The sequence below is a fragment of the Genypterus blacodes genome, unplaced genomic scaffold, assembly GCF_046128005.1.
Source record: "Genypterus blacodes isolate CSIRO-AG114 ecotype Tasmania unplaced genomic scaffold, CSIRO-AGI_Gbla_v1 ptg000028l_1, whole genome shotgun sequence".
Lineage (NCBI taxonomy): Eukaryota > Metazoa > Chordata > Actinopteri > Ophidiiformes > Ophidiidae > Genypterus > Genypterus blacodes.
In genome coordinates this window covers 765,642-785,089 of record NW_027466841.1, presented here as the reverse complement: position 1 = coordinate 785,089, position 19,448 = coordinate 765,642, and the positions used below count along the sequence as shown (strand labels likewise).

The following is a 19,448-nucleotide window of genomic DNA, read 5'->3' as shown; positions in this document are numbered from 1 at the left end:
GCTTACGGGCTGTATCCTGTTGTTGCTGCAATCCCTGGGAGAGTCGTCTCTTCTGCTACGGACGTGGCTGTGAGAGTATATCCTGTGATTTCTGTCACGACCATGAAAATAGTTTCTTATGTTTCTACCATGGCAGGGGTCATCATTTCAGCCGTGTCTTCAACGCTTCGGAGGATGTTTCCACGTTAAAGTCACTGCGTGGCTTCGTTTGACCCCCTGTCACCAGCCTCTCTCCACTCTGGACCAGTGAACGTTCCTCTGAAGCTGCATGGACATTTGCAGATTAACTGAACTGCACAGCAGCTTGGTGGCTAGAAACTGTAACCTGAGGGGTGCCGCTTTGTTTTCACCAAAATAAATATATGGTACTTGTAAATGGACTTGAGCCTAATGAGTCACATTGTTTGTATACTTTTGATAAATGAATCCATGACTTTTCCTCAGACATGAAGGGTTTTGGGAGTAATTCCTTGTCTTCCTAGAGAGTTGGGACTACCGAGTTGGGAGCTGTCAGCGATTGTCGGCCTGTTGTGCCCTTTGAGACATTGTATGTGATATTGAGCTATACAAGTTTGATTTGATTGATATTGCTTGGGTTTCCATTGCAGAAATATGAGATCTGTGCAGAGCAGTGAGGGTCAATGACTCAAAGATTTGTTCAGATCTATGGATGTTTGCTAATACATGATGTCAAGTACATAGCGCAGGATCTTATTACAGACCTTATGAATGATCACTAATGATCATTTAGATGATCTGAGAAGCTAAACAACCCAATTTGAATATGTGAATGAATCCTCATCTTCAGGTGAAATGAACAGAGACTCATGTCTTGAACAAAAGCTTTCATTCAAAGTCATAAACGTCACAGATAGATGGAAATAATGTTACAGGCTCAGCTACAAGAGTGAGGACAAGGCATTATTGTTGTTAAATTCAGATTGTTTGATAGCACTTTAATTGATCATAACTGTCATGATTGCTCATAAGAAGGATGTGATCTCTCCGGATAACAATTATAGCAATATATGAAGTCAGTAAAGGGAAAAATAAAAGCATTTCTAAAGATCTTAGTTCTAATCATTCTTGTGTAAAGCTGAAGGAGATGAAAAAGTGAAAATAGAATGATCTTCAGGGGATGTTACACTTACTGAGGGTGGTGGAGATTCTCGTTCAATCAGAGGTGTGTTTTCGCAGTGTGAGTTCTGGAAGTTGGTATTCAGAAACACACAGCGACATCACACACAGGATGCAAACACACGCACAAACATGTCAAACCATACACACAGTGCATGCATCAAAGAGTCGCTGTTCAGCAAACCAAACTCTTGCATCACATTCCAACACAACTGAATGTGTAGAAGGATTCCCTCCCCCAGATTTCCTAATCCTGAGCTTCACTCAAGAGGCCGGCAGCCTTGGATTTCACAGGGATCACAGCTGGAGAGCAACAGCTGCATCTACTGGCCACCATGTGACTTTCAGCAGGAGAGCCTAGCTGCTCTCAGGGGAAACTTCAGCAGCTCAGGAGGAGTCTAATATCAGCCCCTGCCTGCTTTACAAACACTGAGACGACCCAGACCGCGTTGCAAAGACACGACTTGTCCCCTTCAACACTCCAAACACAGAATGGAGGGATAGCCAGCAGAGGGCGCCCTCTCCTCTCTGATGGAGCCATGTGATCTGTGTCATTCTCAACCAGCCTTTCATTCAGTTTAATCACTGCCTGAGGGAGAAAAATGTTCCTACTGGAACTTATCAGCTATTGCAATCACAGCGCATTTTCTTCAGGAAATGGCAAAATGGCAAAAACACAATCTTGTTAAATATTGCAACTCATACAGCAGCTTTCGACTGAGCTCTCTCTGTTGTAATGGGCTTACTTCCCATCCATCCATCCATCCATCCATCCATCCATCCATCCATCCATCCACCCATCCAGTCTCCTCTCCATAAAGTTCCCTGTCAGTTCACATTCCACCTCTTTGCCAGTATGTTGACCCAGTGTCATGGGGCACACGGTCAGGCATGCTTTCATGTGTACCTAATGGCAGGGATGTTAGCTCACAGGGTCAGCCAAATGAGAGCAGGGACTATTATCAAAACAGAGGCCTTCTGGTGGACCAGTGGGGGGTTTGGGCAATAGAGGGGGTCATAGTCCAAACCCTTATTCTGGATTGTTTGGAGACTGTCACAAGCAACCAGACTAACAGCATTACAGCAGACGTGATGAGCCCAGCAGATGGGGTCAGGCTTTTTGGTGTAGAGCGAGCTGCTCTGATAGACTCTGGAAACAGAGGGAGTCATTATGTTTAAGTTGTAAAAAATGAATCAAAGCAGTTGTGCTAATATTTAATAAGATAATAAGTGGTTGACAATAATGTTTCACCCACTTAAAGTTACCATGAAAGAGTTTGCAGTAAGTTGTTGCAGTTCACGACTTGCTGATAAAGGTGAACAAAGGTCATACAGCACATTTACCACATGACCTTTAGAGGACGATGATGATGGCCGAGCTTCATGCAGTAGATGCGACTGATTTGGCTCTTGCTGGTGTTGTTGTTGTGATGTAACTACTAAAAGCAGCCGTTTCCAGAAGGAGTCTGCTGAGCTCCACAACAGGAACCCTGGGCTCTTTTCAGGGTCAGTTCAGGGTCACGAGGCGCATCTGGACAAGTCATCAACCCCCCCCCCCGCCTCCACATCTCCATAACGACACCCGATGTTGTCTGACGCTGGTTTGTGTCTTGACGATATCTTCCTGAAGAAAAAAAAAGACTATGCTCAAACACATCACACATGTTAAATATTGGTTAGGATGACCAGCTGTGTATGTTCGGCCTCAAAGTGTCAGTGAAAATAAATATGGTGGAAAATGAGCACGTCACGATCCATGACTTTACTGTCGGGCTGCTGGTCACGCTTATCAGTGTCTGATAACTCCAACAGCACCACCAGCTCCTTAAATGATTCTAAGCGATTGAACACATGTGACCTCTGCTTGTCCTTTATTTCACACAGACCACCACACTTCTGGCTCTGGAAACGCTGCTGCCGCCGTTTGGTGATGGCATCAGTTATCAAAGCTGGTTTCATCGTCTCTAGTAACTGTTTCTTTAATAGTTTTCATTTCTTAGCCCTTCTTGTCATGTCGGCCCTGCTGGTTGTTTTCAGCAAAGCTCCATATCAAAGAGTATCGATGACAAACCATGATTGATTGTGGCTCACCTGGCCCGTCTGGTAAGGTGAGAACCGTTGCGATCACATCCTCATAGATTTCCACGACAGCTCCTAATTCAATATACTCCTGTTCGAGCATGTCTGTGTCTGTCTGGATGTCTGGCATATGTAAGTGTGTTGGGCATCTTCAATTTTTACGCTGTGCTGTCAGATCAAAGTGGCGCCCGTTCTGGGGAGGTCACAAAATGGGGTGTTGCGTGCCGCGGCGATCTTAGGTCATGTGTGAACCATCCAGTACGGCTGTCATCGGAGCATCCCTGGGGTGTGTTCACAGTGACTGATGGCCTCACACTGGAGCCCCGAATCCTACGAGCCTGAAAACTCACAGGATCTGGACTCCATATCCAAACAGAACATGATGGCCCCATTTCCAGCTCTTCATGCATGATGCCAGGTGCCTTCAACGTGCAGATGAAATACATTTGAAAGTCACTGTGCAATTTCACTTACTCTGTTACACCAACATGAAGCACATTCTACACAGCTTTACAGTACAAGAGATGGGGATTATAGGAAATAAAGGTGAAGGTAGATAGAACAACAATTCACTGTATCAAATACCAGAAATTGCTTTTGTTGTTTTCAAAGCTTTCTTGCATTCTTCCACCTACTGTTTGAAACTGTAACAAAAGACCTCTAAAGTGTTACACTTCTCTCTATAAAAGGTAACAGGAGAAACTCAAAGCAGTGGCCCACAGCAACAGTTTGTGCTGCTGCTGAGTGGCTCCCCTACAGCAGCAGGAATGCTCCCTGGCAGATGGCGGGGCCGGGCCCTGGAGGCCCGAGGCAATGCTACACCCTGGGACCCGGATACCTAATCATGCCCTGTTGAGCCTCTCACCTGCTGCTCCATTGCTCACAATGTTATCTCATCTCCCTGACCTATTATGACTCCCATTGGTGATAATGACAGTAGAGAGACCAACGCAGCGCCGCAGCAGCAGCACTCTCCCTGGAGATGGGCAGGGCCATGGGAAACCTCAGAGTAATCGATCTCTCCATCTTGCCTCCACTGGTGTATCTGCTTCCATATCACCACCTACAGACAGCTACTGTATCGCTCATGTGTTAGCTTAGGCACAGATTGCTTTTGGGGAGCTAAATCTGTTTACATCTTTTCACAGCACAGATATTGAAGCCGTGGTTGGTTTACTTCAGCGCGTTTGTCCTTAACTAAGACAATTCTAAAATGATTTATATTGTAATTATTCTGTTTTTTTTGTGTGTGTTGTGTGGGAGAATACAGTCACTGTCCTCAGACCTGCAGTGGTTCTCAGCCTACTTAAACACACTGTTGTCACGGTGGCCCAGTTCTCACTGAGCTCCACTGTATCCTTAATTAGACTTTCAATTGCTTCATCCTGAATGCATCCTCATCATCATATATTAAATCACAATAACAAAAGGAAAGTGAAATGCTTTGTCAAACATAGACACATTATTATTTGGAATATAGCCAATATATGTTAAGTGAACATGGATTTCTGCTTTTGGAAAGGTGAAGATTCACAATCGTGTGCTTTTGAGTCGTGCAGCATTCAGTGTTTTATTTTTTATTTTGTCTGGCTTCATGTTATCCATGGAAGTTGGCTGCAACCTCAGTGGCCCGTTTGATGATATTGTACACAGGGACATCAGACTCTTTGGAGATGGTCTTTACTTTGTTCATGTCTGGCTGTTAACTTCTTCCTGACCTTCTCAGATGACGCTTTCATGTTCAGAGTGATAAACAGTGAAATAACAAACCCTTACGCCTTCATCAATGATGTCCTGTTATGCTTACGTGCTGCAAACATAAAGGGAAGGAAGTGAAGACCTGCTCATTACCGGTTTATATTCGATTAGTAAGAGTATCTCCTTGCGTTTGTAAATTGCAGCTGAGGAGGGAACAAAGGAGATCAAATGGAAAGAGCACACACCCATTTACGCTCCTTTGTAATCTATATGTAACCATGAGAAAGGAAATGGACTCTTTATGTTTCAGTCAATGCAAAGAAAGAGTTTGTCCGTCTTATCTTCCCCTAAAGCCACGATCACAAGTGAATGAACTCTGGCTCCAATTTCAACTTTGTCATTGATGGTTCCGGAAATGTGAAAGACGTACACTCCCAGAATCAATGATCTGAGGTGGGAGGAAGTTCAGAAAATGCATTTCACTGTCAAAACAATTACTTATCAAAGGCAAATGTTGTTTTTTTCCATCTTATTTTCTCTCACATTTTAATCTCAGATCGATTGTTGTTGCTTGGATTATTTAATTGAGATTGATCAACATTACAAACAATTCATTTCCCCTCCATCTTTCACACGTGTGTGAAAGATGAAACATAACACCGCATAAGCATGACCTCTTTGACCTCAGCGGTAGGCACATCTCCTCAAGACACGCAGTTTCTACAGGCGAGACTAATTTTCTGAGGTTTTGCCAGTGACACGGCTGATAACCCTGCACCATTGTGTGTGTCTGCCTCCCAGAACATCTCTCTATCACCGCAGAGTGTAAACCATGAGGAAGATAACAGGCAAATCTCAAACACTCCCCTACAGAAATAACAAACCTCACATTTTGCCTTCACCAAAGCTAACAGCAAATCATCTTATCTGAAGATAAATTGTGTTTGTAGACCACCTCAATTCAAAGAGAGGAAATGTTGATGCTTTTTTAAACTTGCGCCCCCCAGGGAAACGTTCTTGGAGCTTACAGTATATGAAAATACACTTTCTTAAAAGAGAGAGAGCTGACGTGTGTTATAGACTCAGAGTCGCCACTGAAACCCCAAAGGTCTGTTGGCTGCATTATAATGCCATTAAGCAGCCCAGATAAGCTTCATTACAAAGTCCTAGTAGTGGAATGTTAAATATCTCAGGAGCAAAAATAATGACTTCATGTTTATATCAACACTCCTGCCACTTTACTCCTACATTAACAATCTCACATGACTTACATTTAGCTTCAACCTGCCATAGATTTGCTGACAAACACAGAGGATTGAGCTGAAGATAGAGAGGAAGATGTTCACTGTTTGTGCTGAAATAAGTGTCCTCAAGGGGTAAGATGCCAAAACAAAAATCCTCTTTGCCGCAACAAATGGCCTCAATACAGATTGATCTGTGTGGCACCATGGAAGTGATACAGTCACTAAGGACTGCAGGCGATCGAGTGTTATGGAGGTTTCCCAGTCCCATCCTGCGCTCCGTCAATAACATCATCGACTTGTTTGTTTTGCACTCATTTAATGAGACGCACAGGGAAAAATCAATCATGTGCCTGATGTGCCTTGAGAGGCCCAGCAGAAACATCTGATCTCCACAGCAGTAGAGACAATGTCAGACTTTATCTGAAAGATTACATTTAGATTCTAATCCGATTATCAACACGTCAACAGATTGAAAACTGTCAGTCGATTTATTTCCTTTCAATTTCATTCCACACATCTTACTGTGCATGTAACTGTGCTACAGACAGATATAATATCTTCTACTTAATCCATCTGAAAAATCATCGATTTAATGTCTAGTATTATTCTGCATGATATCTGTCAGATATGTAAACTTGAGCCTAATTGTATTGGAAATATTAAACTGAGAATCTAAATAGAAAATAAGATCCAGCTTATTTCAGATGTAATCTCTCTTCTCAGGCATTTTTTAATCCATTCCACTCTCTAATCTGCTGTGGTTAGATTAGGTAAGCACACAAAACACATCCATGACCCGCTTTCCCACACCATCTTTGGTTAAGATAACATTACAAGGTCAATAATACGGTCAATAACAAAGCATTCAGATGTTTTATGAGAAACAAGGCTGATTATTGTTGTGAAAAACATGGATTAACTTGCGGTTTCCATCCATTTAGTGTGTTTTAATTTTTCTGTGTTTTAATTTCCCGGTCTGTGAGTTCAGATTAATATCTGTGGTGGCAGCAGCCCAAATGCAATAAACTCCTACAACTGCAAGGCGCTTATGGGGACCGGATGGGGGACCAGTGGATATGTGTGAGCTTCAGCACTCCCGGGGGCCAGATCAAGCTGTTAACCAGTGAACTTAAAATCTGATTTTTCAATGTGAAACTGACTAAATAGTGTCACCGTCCCTGCAGGATCTCGTTGACGTATCATTGGGGGGTCTTCCTGTGGGGTGGGGCAGGATATTCTTTACCAACGCTAGAGATTCTCATTGGAATGCATACAGATTTGATGTTCGCTTCATACTTGCCTTGTCGTGCATTCACGCTGTCGGGATTCCAACTGAAATAGTAACGATTAACAAAGTCTGTTGATTAGCAGCGCCGTGAGACCGATTAAGCCTGATTGCGATGTTTAGATTTTGTCAAACCAGCTAGCGCAAACAAGGCCATGGTCTGTTAAGCTTCCTCCGCAGCAAAGCCCCATGGGAGAGTCCCACCCAGGGAGAATGGAGAGGAAGCTGTGCAGATGGAGGTCAGTTTCGCTCTGCGCCAGTACAGACACGATTAGATCCAAGGAATCATCTAAAAATAACAGATTCTACTTTGAACCATCATCCTCACTTCATCATTTTTGACGACTGCCTTGCTTCTGTTGCATGTTTATGTCATCAAAGTACACGGCTACTGAGACAAGCATCAGTGTCTTCCAGCCATCAACCAGGCTTGGTCCAAAATCAAACGCAATCTCGATCACATGAAGCTAAATTGAGCTCCAAACAAGCTGTGATTTGTGGATGAGCAGCACGACAGCATTTCCAAGTGTTTATAAGAGGAATTTATGCAGATTACAGAGGCAAAATCACAATGAGGCCTCTTCCTGGAGATGTGACCACGTTCACGTTGTTTCCCTCAGGTCAGTGCAGCACGAGTCAACAGGTCACACAGACTCCGGCCCAGACCAGAGAGCAAACCGCCAGCAGCGGTGACCTGAGGAAGTGAGCATCTTTTCCGTCTATACTGCACAGACAATGGGATGTCAAGGGACGATGACCCTTTCCTGCTAATCAGGGGGGAGATTCACAGAAAGGAAAGAGCTCCGCCTTCCACCTCTGACCACACAGTGATGAGGTTTCCATATTTATGCTGGCTCGCACACAAGCTCACAGCATGAGGCTACCTGGATCCTTTTTGGCAGGAGGATGCAGAGACAGACCTCAGGGCTTTGGACGGAAGAACGCAGAGGATTCATCCATCACATTTGTTTATCATCCTCTGACATTTGGAGAACTCTGTGGCAATAAGTGAATTTCCATGTTTGGCTCACTTAGACATGCAGCTCAAACACTGGGCTGGAGATGAAGTCATCCCCGTATCAACATTGTCTATTTTTTTCGATTTGTCTATTTGGTTTCATTGAAGCTTGGTGGGCAGCTTGGGAATGATCCAGGAAAGAACCCTTTCAACGTTGTTACTGGTCAACCTGATGGTGGGGAGAGAGAGAGAGAGGCGTAATCGGAGAGGTGCTCGGCCTTGGGGGATGTATGAACTCCGAGTGCTTTGTAGTTTAGCTTAGTTACTGACTCCTAGAAGTGTTTTGTTTTAAGTGTAAACCGACACTGATTGTCACTGAATTTCTACCACATTTTGAAAGAGTTCCATGTTATTGACCCTTATACATTTGACTATGTTTGTTTTGAACATGCTTATTGTCAAATGAGTCATTTGACAGACAGTGAAAGTCTCCTTGTCTCTGTGGACAGAAGTCCTAACTCTCCCAACAATAGATCTATAGAAATATGATGCAACCACTGGCACTTCTTTCAAACACTGTGATCCTGATGCATATCTAAGTTTTATTTGCCCTGTGCTTTCTCCATGCCGTCTGAGGGTTGAAGATTTGTCCAGAGGCCTGACTCACTTCCTTTCATTCACCCACGATGGTGTTGACCCCCGGGCTGTGACCCCAGTAATGTTATACAAATGTCATGCAACGCAGTCCTGACGACCCCTGGACGGGAGGCCAGCGTTCGGCCTGCCAGCTTTGTCTGTGAGCTCTTTGTGGCTGGACAGAGGCCGCCTGCAAAACGAACAATGCTGTTTTTATGGACAAGGTCAGGCAGAAGAAAACAGCCGGACAGTGACGCAATGTTTTGTAAGAATTCTATTTGTGACCCAACTGATCTCTTTCTTAAAGCATTTGCACTTATTAATATGCATCCTAGAGAGTTAGTAAGTGATGGTTGCAGTTCTGGCCTGTAGTGTGTGTGTGTGTGTGTGTGTGCGTGTGCGTGTGTGTGTGTGTCCTCCTTTACCCGTCTGTTAGTTACAACACAGGAGTTAGTGTGTATCACATGATGTTTACAGCATTTATGAGCTTCAGTGTCCAAGGTCAGAGGGAAACAAAACCTTTAATGTGCCGAGCTTTGAGCTTTAACTGCCTTGGTAATTATTCCTGATCTGCAGTAGTGTTGGAGGTATTAAAATACTTTGCGATAAACAATGAAAGAACATCCAATACAAGAAAAGGTGCGTAGTTAGGAAAGTAAGAACTCAAGTGTTCATTAAACCCCCAAACTTGTGAATGATGTAATCTTTGTGGGAAAACGGTCCTTTTGAAGTGTTATCATAGAGAAAATGATCTGAAGATTAAAGGTTTTTCCCTCCATATAGTAAATCTCCAATTTTGAGGACTTACATGCTCCTCCACAGACTCAGCAAACTCTCTAAATCTCCTTTAATAATCCTAAAATCCTGAAACAAAGACTTGATCTGCAAGTAATTAGTAACTGTAGCTATTGTATGTGATGTAGAGGAGGAGCAGGAAAGTGGAAATACTAAACTAATGTATCAGTTTGTTATACTTAAATACAAAAGGAGGGAAAATGATTTAGTGTCTGTGCTAAGCCGATTCATATCAGCTCAGGCGGTTTCTAAGATGAGCAGTGATCCAGGTTAATGTGTCGCTGCTGTAAAGACGCTGTCTGGTTCTGGAGCCTCAGCAGACGGGCCACACTATCTCCCAGACTCCTGCAGTGAAAGGTTTATAACTCCTTTAGTGCATACTGAGATAAGACCATGAAGCCGGGGTTTGATCAAAGACGGCGGGGGAAAGTTTTACATTCCTCTGCAGCGCTCACCTCAAAGGAAATGACTCAACTATCGTAAACAGTCAGTCAGTGCAATGAGCTGTGCTGCTTCTTCATCTCTGTCCTATGTCTGGTCTCCAGAGGCCCCCCGGGGATCCTGCACAGCGCTGTAATCACGGACGGATGAGTTTGCACCTTGTTAGTGAGATGTGATTGGTTGAAAAGGATTGAGAAGACTGATCTGTTGCATATGGTGATTATTGTCTTTCTTAACCAAAAATATGGTTGAATCATGTTTAAAGCAAGATCTCAAGCCTCTCTTGGATTCTTGTCTTTGCAGTGTAGCGACAGTAAATCTGATCCTGGCGCCGATTCCAAAATCAGATTCAGAGGATTTTGCTCTGTCAGGGAAAGTAGTCAGCAAGCAGGATGTGAATAAAAGAGCATTTTGTCAGAGATCGCAGAGCCAAAGTCCTATTTTATGTCCCAGAGAACAGACGGCTTAGTGATGCCGACGGAGCAACAAGCTGCCATGGAAACCGGAGTTGTGTGTTGTTGTCAGGGATCCGCCCTTTTGCTCTGACCTCTTCCCTCAGTGGCGGCACACTTTCCCTGGGGGGTTTCACATACAACATCTGTCCTGTCTAACCCCAGTCTCCTCCCATCCCTGACCCGCTCACACCAAAATCCACAGAGGCCACTTCTCTCAACACAGAGCCAGGCCACACACACACCTGCTGAGAGGGTCGAAGGTCAGCGTCCGCGCACAAATACATCAGTGTGGCCGGCATGATATCAGTGCATATGAGTTCCCGCATACAGAATGGGAGTCAAAACGGGAAAAGGAGTTTTAGATTCTGATCATTTGAACGTTTCTGCTGTCGGCACCGCTCTCTCCTTCCATGTTCCCAGGTTGTGGCGTCTGGCTGCTCAATCAAGTGACCCAGTGTGGCGACAGACGGAGGGGGGAGTTCCCTGTGGTGAGCATTGGGTCTGGTGTGCTGCCTGCTGCCTCTCGGGCCCTAAAGGAATCACCCAGCCCTCATCAATCTGGCCACACATTCCACAATAGCTGACAAAGGGACTCCACTCTCTCCGTGGCAGATGGCTCGGCCTCGGGCTTCCACGCCAAGCCCCCTTTGTTTGTGCTCGGGGGGTTTGAAGCTGAGACCTTTGCTCCTCCTCCTGCGGCGCCACAGAAGGATACTGAGCTGAGAACTTCAACTCAGCTCCTCTGTGCATGTGTGTGTGTGTGTGTGCAAAACAAACAGCTGATTTCAGTTTATGTGTAATGAACATTTAACCTGATTCAGTCCTGGTGAGATTAAGTGAAGCCGTGATAATCTGCCATAAAATCCAAAATACGAGGCTTGCTTCTACACTTGTTGACGTGAGACATTTCTAATGACATCATTCCCACTCATTCTGTAAACAACAAACAACGCCTTTAATTGCTGTTCACAGGCTTGGCAGACGCGATCTTTAACTAAGATGAACAAATAAAAGTCTCAAGAAGCATTTGCGTGATTTCCCAAGATTCCCCTCCTACGGGTTTTAAAACCAGATGAGGTTTGTTGTGGATTTTCGGGAAAAAAATCAGCTTCACATACTCGCTCCTACAAACTCACAGTACAATGCAGCATAATGCGTTTGTTTCTGGGTGATTTATTGTTGTGAAGAAGCGGTGATCTCTCTGGATTAAGCTCAGCGCTCATTCCCACAGGAATACAGGAGGCCGGCCTGCTCCCATGCAGCACACACACACACAGAATCAGGCTCTCACGCTTTGCTATCGGGCGGAGAGACATGTTTTCTATTGTTGCAAGAAAAATGAAGCCAAAACAAACCTATTTAAGGGGAAAGACAAGAGGAATACATCGCAAGTCCAAACAAATCCAAAAGCTTTTGGGAACGAGCTATAATTGTCGTGTTTGACTTTAAAAACGTTATGCGCCGAGTCGGTATGAGAGAGTTTTGGTTATAGCGTGTAACTATTTGCGATGAAGGAGGGAAGGGAAGGTTCCTCTGCTGTTTATGATGCAGGACGCAGAAGCATCCAGGACACAGCAGCTTTGACTCTCTCTCTCTCTCTCTCTCTCTCTCTCTCTCTCTCCGGCTGCCTTTAAAACATTATTAACATTATCTGTTGTCTCTCGTGTCTCAGGGACACCACAGAGACAGGGTCCGTTCACACTGAAGCCTTTATTCGGTTTGAATAGACCTATAGGGGCTCCTGATGGATGGCCTCCACACCAATGGAGACAGAAAGCAGGATAATGGGAAGAATGGCCTGCCACCACTCCAGCAACCCCCTCACCCCTCCAGTTCAGACCCCTGATCATGCTTGTAAAGGCTTCACTTCTCTTCACTTCTCTTCTCTTAAACAGTCTGAGCCTAATCATGTTGAAAGAAGCAACTCTTATATCGCGCCTCCACAAGGTTTTGGTTAATTATCAAAATGGAGTTCAATTGAAAATGTACAATACTTGGCAGTTCTTCTTCGTTTTGCTCCTCGGCTGCATGAACTACAACAGACATTTGATTTGTTCGTTTGTCTGTTGGATAATTGTGAAAATCTTGAAACCACTGTGATGGGTGGAGGACTCGTTAGACTCCAGGGGCGGATCCGGGAATGTTTAAGATGATTAGGACATTAGGAAACATTAGGCGTCTCCGCAGGACTAATACACCAAACAATGACATCACACATAAAGTGGTATGATAAATTATTTCCGATGACAAATAATAGGAATCAGTCAGTATAATAATCACAACTGTTTCCTTCTTTTATATTGTTGGAAACCGCATTGGGTGTGGAGTTTATAAGTGAGACTCAATGAAGGTCTGTGAGGTTATAGAGGTTTGGAGCATGGGAGCGGTGGGGTTTGGTCGGTCAGAGGATGTTTACGGCTGTGCTGGAGCATCAGTGATCATGCAGGACAGCACAGCGATGGAGAGACAATGGACAGAACAATGTCCTATTTAAAGACGCTTCACTGCTATTTATACACGCTGAAGTGGCCACAGGACACAGGAGCCTCTACGCTCATGTGAGCTTTCTGTCCTGTTGGATCACGTATCAGACTGTCTCTGTCTCGCTCTGCTTATCGCCTCATCAGTTTGCCGTGATCGTATAGTGGTTAGTACTCTGCGTTGTGGCCGCAGCAACCCCGGTTCGAATCCGGGTCACGGCAGGGGAGCTTGGGAGCTTCCTATTGTTAATATAGGATCGGCTTATCTTATCATTCACTCCAGATGGCATCAAACAGCTTAGGATCTCATTGATTGTCCTTCTTGCTGATGTTATCTGTGGCGGAATTTGTTTCTTTAAAATGAAAAGACGAATAATGCAAGGTCCCATTGATTAACCCCGCGCTGGGTCTTATCTGGTTTCCTGTTGAGAGTTGTGCCCAGCGTTCCTACACTGTGCAGGAATCTGCTCTGCCTGTTATTTCAGATATCCCCCTGCATTGTCTATCTGCTTGTAAGATCCCCTTTTAAATCAGAACGGACACTTGTGGACCAATACAATGGGCCTCATTGTTTGGGTGTGAAAGGAGAGCATGTGCTTTGCTAATGCCGCACATGCAGCAGCCAAACCTCCAGGACAACTTCTACATTCAGCCTTTGATTAAGGAGCACAGTTAGGCACGGATGACTTCCTCCAAGGTGCCTGGAGGTTGTGGGAAAGGGCCAGTAAGTAAGTGTGGCCTCACTCAGGGGGCCGGCCCTGCCTTTCTGCACAGCCTACACACACACACACACACACAGGAGGGACAGTGAGCCTCCTCCAGCTGAGCCACAGGCTTCCAAGACCAAGACTGAAGAAATGGGATGACACAGATGCATGCAGGGCTTTGTGTGTGTGTGTGTGTGTGTGTGTGTGTTCTTAGGTTTTGGTGTCCATGTTGCAAAGACCAGGTGGAATTGATCATCTTCATCTTCATCTTCATCTTCATCTTCATCTTCATAACCATCTTCATAACCATCTTCATAACCATCTTCATCTTCATCACTATCTTCATCACTATCTTCATCTTCATCTTCATCTTCATCATCACTAAGGTCAGTGCTGAGGCTTCTGTTCAGGGACACGCCCGGACATGTGCCAGTCTGACCTGTAGGAGGCGTGGGGAGCAGACTTCCTCCTGTTGAACAGTGTGATTAGCAGGGCGCCCGTGTGGGAGCCAGCGAAGGGTGAGGGGCGGCTGAGAGATTAACATGAGAGTGAAGCACCTGCCACCCGTCTGCTCAAACACATAGCAGAGCACGAGGGCCAACACGTCATGTGTCTGTGGAATGCCGTCTTCATGTTTGGCCTTGTGCCTGCTGCTCACACCATCACAGGGTGAGGAGCCGCTTTGTTGTGTCAGTGCTTGACATTTGACAGTAGTTCAATATCATAACCTGCACACCGGTTGGGTGCTCACCTAACTGGCTGATCACGGAGTGCTCCCGCGGGAAATCAGATGTTTTGTACCTCACGCTAAAGCTACAGGTTCCCACGGATCCTAGAGGAGATAAACACGTCTGATCCTCTGAGCTCAGCATCACGTTTCTCACACTGGTCTGCAGAATTGTGTTTGCACTACCCTGACGTTTTCATGATTCGGACGTTTTTGGAATTCCACTTTGACAGAGGTGAAAGTACTTCCGTGTAACCCTGCGTTCCATGAACTCCTGTCAGTAGAAAAAAGTAATCCGTCTAATGCGAGAGGATCATCAGCTGGACCCACCGCAAGGGACGGACCACTGGGAGGGGCACTTGTTCTCTGGCTGGAGCTGAGCCAAGGAGCAAACACAACATTAGAACGATAATGTTCAAGTATAAAGAAAGGGGGCATCCGGATTTGAACCGGAGACCTCTTGATCTGCAGTCAAATGCTCTACCACTGAGCTATACCCCCTCATGTGCACCTGCATCTCACACAGGTGGTGAACAGAGGATGAGATGTGTTCTGACTAATGGGCCAGTAAAGTGAAATAAAAACCTCATAATTCAGGAAGGATGAATTAAAATAGACTGTATGTACATCTGTGTAAACATATCTGACATGGAAATGAGCAATAAAGAACCTGAACACATTTGAGAAATTAGAAAAATCTTAAATCAATCAAACTGAATTGGAAGTAATTGTAGTTCAGCATTTGAAAGAAAAACTGGTGAAAAGTGAAAACTGTCCTTGTTCTTGTTTCAGCCTTTTTTATTCCATTTATGACTTTAAAGTTAATCACTTCTAGAAAATAACTGAAACAAGTAGACTGTTTTACCATAAATTTGTTAAACTATTCAGATTGTATTTGCATATTTTCTCACCCTTGCTGACTGAGCAGGAGGCGTGAACAAACCAAAACAAACCACATCTCCTGCTCCACCTTAAAAACTTAAGGTAGCACGTCTTTAACATCCCTAAGTACGACCAAAGACCACAGAGTCTTCAGCATTTATCCTCCATTCACTATATTGTTTCTTTGGCGTTTCACGTGGCAGTAAAGTCATTAAGCGGCCTCACAGTCACATCTGCTTCACATTGTCATGGGTCCATCATGTGTTCGGCCTCCCATGTTGCCCCCCCATCCCCCCCACCCACCGGCTCCCTGCTGTGCTCACAGTCAGCACACAATAAGCCGCGACTGAACTTTACAACCACGCGTTACTAAAACACCAACGTAAAGTCACACGGGTGATTAAAGCTACAAGAACGAGTAAAAGGTTGAAATCATTTGAGGTTGTAAACTGGAGTGTTGGTGATTAACTCGGAGCCTTTAGAATGTAATTAGACTTTACGGTGAGTGAGAGGCCTCATATTAACTGCACCTATAAGACCTAAGATAGGGACCAGATGTAGCATAGTAGTGATTTTAGTGAATGAGGCTCCTCTGTCTCTGCTCCCTGTGGGGTGTCACAGTATCGGAGGGTTCAGGGGCCCAACGGCGTCTCAGGAGTTTTCGAGGTCTTTGTCGATGTTTGCAGTAAGTTTCCTTTCGCTCCTCTGGGAGCTCCTGTGAAGCCAAGAGGTCTGAGATGTGAGGAGGTCACACAGGTCTGGACCTTTTTGAGCAGATCCAGTATCAGGACACTCTGAAGTCTGAGACCTAAGGGCATCCTGGGGGTCCTGTTTTACCTGCAGTCACATGGCACAAATGAAGGCAGCAAAGAATCATTCACTTGTGTTCAACCTCAGTTTCTTTACAGGTTTTTCTTCTTCCAACCTGTCAAGTCTCAAATACAGATTCTCCTGATGGGGGGCGCTACAGCGGCTGAATACTTTTAGGGAAGTTTGTCTCAATAATCTGGTTTAACATTTGAAGAAACAAAATACACACTAGAAAAGTATTTTCCTTTATGTGTGTGTGAGAATGGGAATTTATCAAGACACCTACAGGGATGTTATTACTACAGAATGCTGTATGCTGAATGTGTTGACACTTTCTGGTTACTAAGGAGCTTCTGACAGAGCAAACGTTTATTATCTACACGTAGTAGATCACTTGATTCTTGTATAAAGAAAGGGGGCATCCGGATTTGAACCGGAGACCTCTTGATCTGCAGTCAAATGCTCTACCACTGAGCTATACCCCCTATGACAAGAGAACAAACATGGAGAGTAAAAAGACGAGTCTGAACAAGTATGACTGTGACAACATAGTTTGTGTTATTGTTATTTCAACTTGAGTTTGGTCAAACCTTCTATTCAAAATGGAGAAGAAAACAAAAAGTTCATGTAGGAGACCTGGTGATCTGCAGTCAAACACTCTATATATCCTCTGGGGACCAAGCGTTTCCTCTGTATTGTACAAGCAGTTTTATGTGTGAACATTAGTGTTAGTGTGATAAACTGAAGCACTGCAGCTGTGCTACAAACAATGTGTGTAACGCCGCGTTAACACACCCGAGTGTGTCCTCAGCACTTTCCCATCGGAGCCCCTCTGAGCTGGTCTGTGGTCCCGTGAGAGCCTGATTCATCGGCCCGTCCTGTCATTTACACTGGATCACATCCCACAGGCCTTTTCTTCCGGCATAATACACACACAGATCAGATCTCTGCTGCACCTCCTCATGTCCCACAACACACACCAACAGAAAGGCCTCCCTGTGACGCCGCTTAGGACAAGAGACAACAAATAGGAAACCACGCCAGTCTGACCTCCCCTCCCAAAGCCCTCCATCCCCTCCTGTCCCACTAAATACATACAGTAATCTGTGTTTGGAGCTCAACCACAGTTGTGACTCCGTTTAACATATCAGACACTCAACTTTCCCAGAACAACAAGTGCTGACACACAAAGGCAGAGGGAAGGGGGGGGGGCTGAAGTAGGGCAGGAGCAGGGGCAGTCTGAGGAGAGCAATGACCTGTGAGTCGAGGAGGAGGGGAGGAAGATACTGAACCCAGTTTAAAAAATAGGACATCAGCACCAGGCGTCCCTTGCAGCCTCCCGATGCTTAAACCATTCTATTCATGACGCTACATTTGCTGCAGAAAAATACATTAATGCGCCACGTGGACGTAAATCAAAGCTGTGAACACTTTCCAGAGGCCCCAGTAGCTCCTAGAGGAGATAAAAAACCTGCAGGATCTCTGCTGAAGATCCGGTTTCCTGAGACGTTCCTGTGCAGTAGATCATTCTGTTATGAAACCTGAGCATGATGGCTCTCACTAGGATTCCTCTATTGGCTTTTCCATCTTTCTTCACTAAATTTTCAACTTGATCTATATTCTTGACTCAAATGGGGCTAAGCTAACTGCTCTATAAGTTTGGGTAGAGATCCATTCCACCTCCGCAGATCGATGTATTTATTTGTCTCTTCTGAGCTGAGAACCTTCTAGTGTTGCATGAAGGAAACCCAAACCGAGTTCTGAGGAGACGTCTGCTCGCTCCTCCGTCTCCCCCTACTTCTGCTGTGACCTGTAACTCTATCAGATCCACATGTCCACTGCTGGGATGCCTGATCCAGGCGTGGACAGAAGACGTTTGTAGAGCTTGTTCACACACTCAGAGTACATGGGTTAGTACTCATAGTAGTACACTGAATGAGAGAGTGAAAGAGACCCAAATGAGAAACGACCTGATCCTTCTCAACTGACATATTTGAACCAGTCTGTAATAAATGCACAAATCGTTTCCCTTTCAAAGAAGAATGTCAGAATGTCGTTACTCAAAAAGCAAAACCACCCAGGAAACAATGCAGAGAAGAACATGAATCAAAGAGTTATGAGCTCAGAGAGAAACAGGCTCTTGCTCTAATGCGTTCCATGCTTCCCTTTTATTTTAACCAGTCACAGATCTGGAGCCATGTACTGTACATTATGCAGAGTATGGAGTCATGGAGCGAACAGAGCTGTGTGTGTCTATGTGTGTGTGTGTGTGAAGGTTCCTGTGGTGTACATCAGTGAGTACAAAAGACAGATTTCAAGATGTCGCAGTGTTTCCTGGATGGTTCTGTACTTGTCTCCTTTATCTGCAGTCTATCTCATACTGTACTTCATACATACGTTATAAATATCTGTTTTAATTTGACTCGTCTTAGACTTCTTGTGCCCGTCACAGTTACCACAGTAACCCCCCCCCTCCATCAAACGTGCTGACAGGATCAAGGAGGAAAATCAAGGACTGTGGCGGTTCTGTGTGGCTTTGTGGGCGTTCTGGTGAGGAAGTGGGTTTTTGGAGATAAAAGAGATTTAATCTGGCAGGAATTCAGCAGTGATGTTGTTTGGGGGGGGTGGTTAGAGATGAGGAGGGGGCCGTTGATGGTGATGATGAAGGGGACACGAGGCTGAAATTAATGCACAAGGAGGGAGATTTAACTGCTGATTCCATGAGTCCAAGATGTCAGAAACACCAAAAGACTTTTTCCAAGGGAGGTGGACTGAGGAGTGAGAACCCCCCTCCCCCCGGCCTGCTTTCTGCTTTCTTACACTTGTTTTCAGACGCTTTTCTATGTGAACTTTGAAGGAAGTGAACAAAAGGCCTCGTCAGGGGCAACAGTGCAGAGAGGCGACTTATGTCCGATATGTGTCGGAAATGAATGAAACACCTGCGATGGAAAGAGAGCGAGTCTACCGCAAAGGCTGTGGAACGATGCATTCAGGGTCCTGGAGACACTGCAAGCTGGGTTTGAAAAAAGAGGCGTTAACAAGAGAAGAAAGGCGGGGCCACTTTTACTCCACTTTTACATTAGATTAGATTTGAGCTCTTTGCAATAATCCTTT

At 44.9% G+C, this 19,448-nt stretch overlaps 3 non-coding genes across 3 annotated transcripts; 1 reads left to right on the top strand and 2 right to left on the bottom strand.

The window, feature by feature from the left end:
* Nucleotides 1–13,358: 13,358 nt before the first annotated feature.
* trnah-gug (transfer RNA histidin (anticodon GUG)) lies at nt 13,359–13,430 on the top strand. Its single transcript has one exon. It is a non-coding gene; the product is annotated as a tRNA-His (tRNA).
* A 1,641-nt stretch (nt 13,431–15,071) lies between these two features.
* trnac-gca (transfer RNA cysteine (anticodon GCA)) lies at nt 15,072–15,143 on the bottom strand. The gene has a single exon. It is a non-coding gene; the product is annotated as a tRNA-Cys (tRNA).
* Nucleotides 15,144–16,747: 1,604 nt separating this feature from the next.
* Nucleotides 16,748–16,819, bottom strand: trnac-gca (transfer RNA cysteine (anticodon GCA)). Its single transcript has one exon. It is a non-coding gene; the product is annotated as a tRNA-Cys (tRNA).
* Nucleotides 16,820–19,448: the final 2,629 nt, after the last annotated feature.